Source organism: Protomyctophum parallelum (assembly GCF_964188405.1).
Source record: "Protomyctophum parallelum genome assembly, chromosome: 20".
Classification (NCBI taxonomy): Eukaryota; Metazoa; Chordata; class Actinopteri; order Myctophiformes; family Myctophidae; genus Protomyctophum; species Protomyctophum parallelum.
The window spans coordinates 7,716,726-7,723,187 of NC_139718.1; positions in this window are offsets into that span (position 1 = coordinate 7,716,726).

The following is a 6,462-nucleotide window of genomic DNA, read 5'->3' on the forward strand; positions in this document are numbered from 1 at the left end:
GATGCGCATATTTAAAAGGGCAAAAGATAAAGGAGGGAGGGAGAGTGGGTGGCAGCTTGGGGGAGAAGGGGGGGGGGGGGTGTTATCTGGGTCCTCTCGTCTTTGTTTACATGAGTCCTGATGTATTTTTTTTCTTCGTCTCTGCTGCCACACTGCTGCATTTGATCATTGGCCCTGTTTGCTGTTAATTATTCATTATTTACCCGTCTAAAATATTCATCCCGATTCTGAGGGGCTAAGTGTTGGCTGTAGCCGCAGCACTGAGAGGTTGTTTATGTGTGTCAACCAGGCCTTAGTTATAGCAAAAAGCCGATGCACACCTCAAAAGGCATGCGGTGACAGGTGCGTAGGGCAAAGAGCATATCGTTGCTGTTGGGAGGAAACCTCATAACTCCATATTTGAGGAGGGTTTTTTGCATAAATCAGTGCTATTGAACAGTGTTGTTTTCGTCGACTAAAACTAAGACGAAAAATGTTCGTCGACTACCTATTTTCACTGACAAAAACAAATGGAAACTAAATGAAAACTAAGCTACGATGACTAAAACTAAGACTAAATATAGGCCTACTGACAATTTCGTAGACAAATAAAACTAGACTAAAATGTTAGGAAGGGACTAGTCGACAAGAGATCCAGTATAAGTAATTTTACACTTGGTTGCTGATCTACAAGCTCACAACGCGTCGCGTTGCGACGTGTTGTGAGCTTGTAGATCAGCTATTTTCAGCAAGTGTAAAAACACTCATTACGACGGCATCAGACCAAACAAAATACATTTTAGTCGACTAAATCAACTGTAGATTTAGTCGACTAAAATCTTATGACATTTAGTCGACTAAAACTAGACTAACACTAAGACATTCCAGGTGACTAAAATGTGACTAAAACTAAATGAAGTTTTAGTCCAAAGACTATGACTAAACTAAAATAGAGATTTGCTGCCAAAAACAACACTGCTATTGAACACCCTTTACGTCTGTGTGTTGTTCGAAGATATTGAACCAATGGAAAGTAGTAAAAAGTGCTTTGGACAAAACTCTTAATAACTCCATTGGACCCTCAAAATGTCTGCTAAAGCAACTAACTCCACCACCTCTCCCCCTCTCATGGAAGTAATTGACAACATATAAAGTTACAACACCAACTTTGATGAGGCTGTATTGTATTGTATATTTGTTTTAAAAAAGTTATTAACAAAGAAGATGTCCCGCACACTGTCAAACTTGCCAAAAAAAGTGTCGGCCTTTATTAGATAATAAAGAGTCTTAACTGGCCACGCAGGTCTGACCATCGGGGTGTCTGACTTATGGCACTCTCCGTTTTACTCAGGGAGTCTGGCCTTTAAGATACTCAGATGATATACCCATTCACCTGTCCAATAGCCTCGGAAACACAGACAGTCCACTTCAATACGGCATACAGCAGCGCAAACGTCGATCACTCTCCTGACTGCCCTGTGGAAGCCACTCTCTCTTTCTCATGTGGAATGTGTTTCACTCAGTGCACTATGTCAGTTTACATGACAGACTCCGCACTGGCAGGAGAAGGAGACGGTTCTTTTGGATTACATTACATAACGTGGGTAACTACTAATTAACTCACACATTGAAAACACAGTAACTATAATGGCGTGTGTAAAATGTAAAGAGTTAGGTTACAAGTTACAGCAAAAAAGTAGTTTCGTTATGTAAAGTAACTTAAAGTAAGGGCATTCGTTCCAACACTGCTCTCTGCTGATTTCTGATCGTCTCTCTCTCTCTCTCTCTGTCGCTCAAATTAATTAGTCTCATGTCGTGCAGCTGTGTCTAGATTCTCCCGGCGGAGCTGCCTATGCCATAGAAAGCATAGGTGGGCTTATACCTGTCCAATGACTACTTCTCTAGAGTGAGTGATGCCCTTGGCCTTAAAGCGCAAATAACATGCATTTTAAAACTGCTTTTAATATTTAATAATCATATTGTCTATGTCCCTCAAAGTTATTTCTAATGGTTTGAGCCTCAATCACCACTCTGATATAACCAAGCCTTGTCAATTCTTTCTGGACTTTGAAAGCAGTTTTAGCTGCAGTACCACACTGTCCTGAGGTGGAGAGGGATTATTTAATATTTGAGTCATTATAATACTCATGCTAGATAAAACCAGGCTTGTTTCCATTCCATGCCAGCTTGGAAAATCAACAATGGTGGACATTGTAAACAAAGTGGAAATGCAAATTTGCAACTGAAGACTGAAGAAATGGAGGAATTATACAAAGTAGGGTGACATTGATGACATCACGATGAGGCCAAAATCAGTCGAGCTGTTTCTGAGAGCAATTTCCATTAAACATCCATATGACATGAGGGCCTGATTGTTCAAAATTGGTTATTTGAGGGGATATAAAACACACATGGGAGCCCCAAAAACACAAAAGAAATTTAAAAAGTTGAATTTTATGTTATAGGTCCTTTAACACCAGAGGGAGGGAGCCTGACCTTGCCCCGCCGCAAATTCGGCACAAACATCATGGGGGAAAATGCATTCTGCTATTTATGCTGCACCAAAATGTGGAATGCATTTAGCAAAAAGACTCCCAAAGTCAAAACGAATGCTCAAACGGAATACAGTGCTGTGTACAGATGGAACCACACGGACCCGTAAGAGAGAGAGAGAAAATGAGGGATCCAGACAGTCAATGAGTATAGGGTTGACGTGGTTAAATATGTTTGTTTTTGAGTGGTGCAACCACTCCAAGGAACAGCAATGTCCCTATGTCCTAACCTATGTGACTATGTCCCGGTGTTTAGAGTACCAGCAGGGGCAAACTGTTGCCTGCTAATTACAGAGAGAGAGAGAGAGAGAGAGAGAGAGAGAGAGAGAGAGAAGAGAGAGAGAGACAGAGAGAGAGAGAGAGAGAGAGAGACAGAGAGAGACAGAGAGAGAGAGACACAGGGGGAGAGGGGGAGAGAGAGTCAGAGAGAGGGGGAGAGAGAGACAGAGAGAGAGAGAGAGAGAGAGACAGAGAGAGACAGAGAGAGAGAGACACAGGGGGAGAGGGGAGAGAGAGTCAGAGAGAGGGGGAGAGAGAGACAGAGAGAGAGAGAGACAGAGAGAGAGAGAGAGAGAGAGAGAGAGAGGGGGTGTCTGCTAAATGCTAATTCTCCCACACAGTAACTCTGTCATTTCTCGACCGTTTCGGACACAGCTAGGGCGGCTCGCCGGAACCGGGCTGGCACCCTGGGCGTGTTTCCTGTGGGTCTGGAAGTTCCGGGGACCCACCGGGCCCCCCCCCCCCCCCACACACGGAGTTGCACCACTCAGTTCACACGGGTGTGATTTATTTTCTCCTTCTGGTCGGTGGATTTTGATAACAGAAAGCTACTGGCATGCGAGGGGAGGGGAGGGGAGGGGAGTGTGATCCACTGAGCCCACCATGGCCTCCTGGGGACTGACTGGGGGTATATATTTCGGGGCACCTCTCCGGGGCTGTCTCAACCCCCAGTGGTCAGGTGACGGGACAGCCTGGCCAGGCGTGTAGTGGGGCACCAGGGTTCCCAGCTCAGAGGGGTGATGGTTCGCATCATCACAGTGATATACAGTCAGTGGTGCCAACCAGCCAGAACCCCGGGCTCCATAGCAACGGCCCATCACGGGGCAGTGGGTGACGTGCCCCCCCCCCCCCCCCAACCACCCCCCTGTCATACCACCATGGCACGTCAGACTGTAAGAGAGAAGGAGTGGAAGACATACGACCGATATTTGGTGATACAGTATGCCCTCATGGTCCCTTAACCCATTCTGACCTGAGATCAGATTCATACGAGGTTTCCACTGGACACACACTGGTCTGATGAACCCATTCTGACCTGAGATCAGATTCTAAAAAATCGTTCTTTGATTTTTCAATAGCTAAAGCATAACATGATGCTAACACCAAAATGGGTGCCCGTTCAGAATGGGTTAATGCAGTGGTTCCCAAACTGTGGTGCACAGCATGAAAAGGCTAATGGTGGTGCTATGGTTTTATTTCTAATGAATCATTGGCATAATATGTTAATCATTAATAATGATTAACATATTATGCCAATATATGATAACAAGTATATATGCAGAATATAGCTAGATGCTGCATACTGTATTCATGCATATTCAGGTTCATGTATGTGGATAATATACTGTAAATATACTGTATGTCTCTATATAGCTTATGCAATTTTTGAGCAATGTCTGAGCACGAAAACAGCATGGTTGTTTTTCACCACCTGTGCGCAACACACACACACACACACACACACACACACACACACACACACACACACACACACACACACACACACACACACACACACACACACACACACACACACACACACACACACACACACACTGTATATATGATGATTTCAGGTGTGCCAGTACAGTACAGTGACAGTACAGTAGAGGTTACAATAGACTAGGGACCCCCACACGGTAACTCTGTCATTTCTCAACCGTTGCAGACACGGGGCGGCTTGCCGGAACTGGCCCGGCCCCCTGGGCGCGTTCCCGGGGTTCTGGATATTCCGGGGATATTGGATATTCCCGGAATATCCAGACCCCCGGGGACCCCCACACGGTATAACACTACGAATACCTTCCAAATCTGTACTTTTGGCCGCGGACACCCCCACTCCCCAGGTTGACCCCAGAAAAAAAGATTTTCCATTTTCAAGAACTTTCAAGATTTTTCAAAATGTAATTATGATCAAACAACAAAAAGCAAAGACAGAAAGACAGAAAGAAAGAAAGAAAATCCTATCGTTATCCACTTAGCAAATTACAACCTGCTCATTGTTTGTAGTGGAAAAGAGGACTTCTTCAACACATGATGAAGGGACGATCCAATGGGCGCGAGAGAGAGAGAGAGAGAGAGAGAGAGAGAGAGTCAGAGAGAGAGAGAGAGAGAGAGAGAGAGAGAGAGAGAGAGAGAGAGAGAGTCAGAGAGAGAGAGAGAGAGTCAGAGAGAGAGAGAGAGAGAGAGAGCAATCCCAAGTCTCTTTGCAAACATAACAGCAGCAGCGGTAGGTAGTGTAGTGGCGGTATTGTAGCGGTATTGTAGCAGCGGTAGTGTAGTGTAGCGGTGGTATTGCAGCACATTTCTCGATGCACTCCTGATGCATTTTCAGGCAAAAACAGGCATATTTGCCAGCTGTGTAATTTACTGCGGCTCTCATTTGCATATTAAAGCCTTAATTAGCCCCTCTGAGCTGTGTGTGTGTGTGTGTGTGTGTGTGTGTGTGTGTGTGTGTGTGTGTGTGTGTGTGTGTGTGTGTTTGTGTGTGTGTTGGGGGTGAGGTGGTGGTGGTATAGTGTAATCATTGGACGTGTAGTCACCAGAGAGGTGTGTGGTATGGTGTGTGTGTGTGTGTGTGTGTGTGTGTGTGTGTGTGTGTGTGTGGTGTGGTGTGTGTGTGTGTTGGGGGGGGGGGGGGGGGGTATTTGGGAGGATGTGGTGTGTGGTAGATGGTGGACGGGGGTCCGTAGGAGCAAGGCAACGGCAGGGGGCTCCGAGTAACTTCCTTCAGTCGTAGTCAGGGGAGCTGTTACTGTTACGTTTCAGGATTCAAAATTCAAAAATAGCAGATCTACTAATAGTTAACCCATTCTGACCGGGCACCCATTTTGGTGTCGGCATCATGTTATGCTTTAGCTATTGAAAAATAGCAGATCTACAAGCTCATATCGCGCCACCGAGTGGCGCGATACGAGCTTGTAGGTCTGCTATTTTTGAATAATCGAAGAACGACTGACAATTTTAGAATCTGATCTCAGGTCAGAATGGGTTAATCAGACCAGTGTGTGTCCAGTGGAAACCTCGTATGAATCTGATCTCAGGTCAGTAATAGTTATAGTAGCAGATCTACAGTCTGAAAACGTGTCGTTTCATGCCGTGTTTTGAGCTTGTGGATCTGCTACTTTTGATGGATTTTTTCACAATGTTTGAATATAATGTTTGCACATAATGGAGAAATGAAAATGTTGTCGCTATACATGAAACCCCATGTGCACAAGCACAAAACACAGACACAGATACACACCACACAGCTCTCTCTAGCCCTACAAGCAGGACCCAATGCTACTGACAAAGTTTCTGACATTTTTTAGACCCAGTGCATTGGGTCCTGTTGCATCAGTACCATGCCACCTGGTACGCAGCCATACATAAAACATAAACAACGTGTTTATGGCCTGTCTGCGCTCTTTGACGACATTTTTTTGTGTGAGTGTTTCTGAATGTGTGAACTTTAAGTACCTATAAATACCGCTGCGAATATCTCCTGTGGCGCGGAAGCCGTTAAGTATTTTTAATCTTTGTTTGACCGATTTGGTCGCTTTGATTCTTCTCTTCCTTCCTTGTTTATTGACACCTCATTGTACCGCCTATCTGGTTAGCTAGTGGTGCTATAGCTATGACAGAGCAGATCAGAGGCAGGGACGTAGCC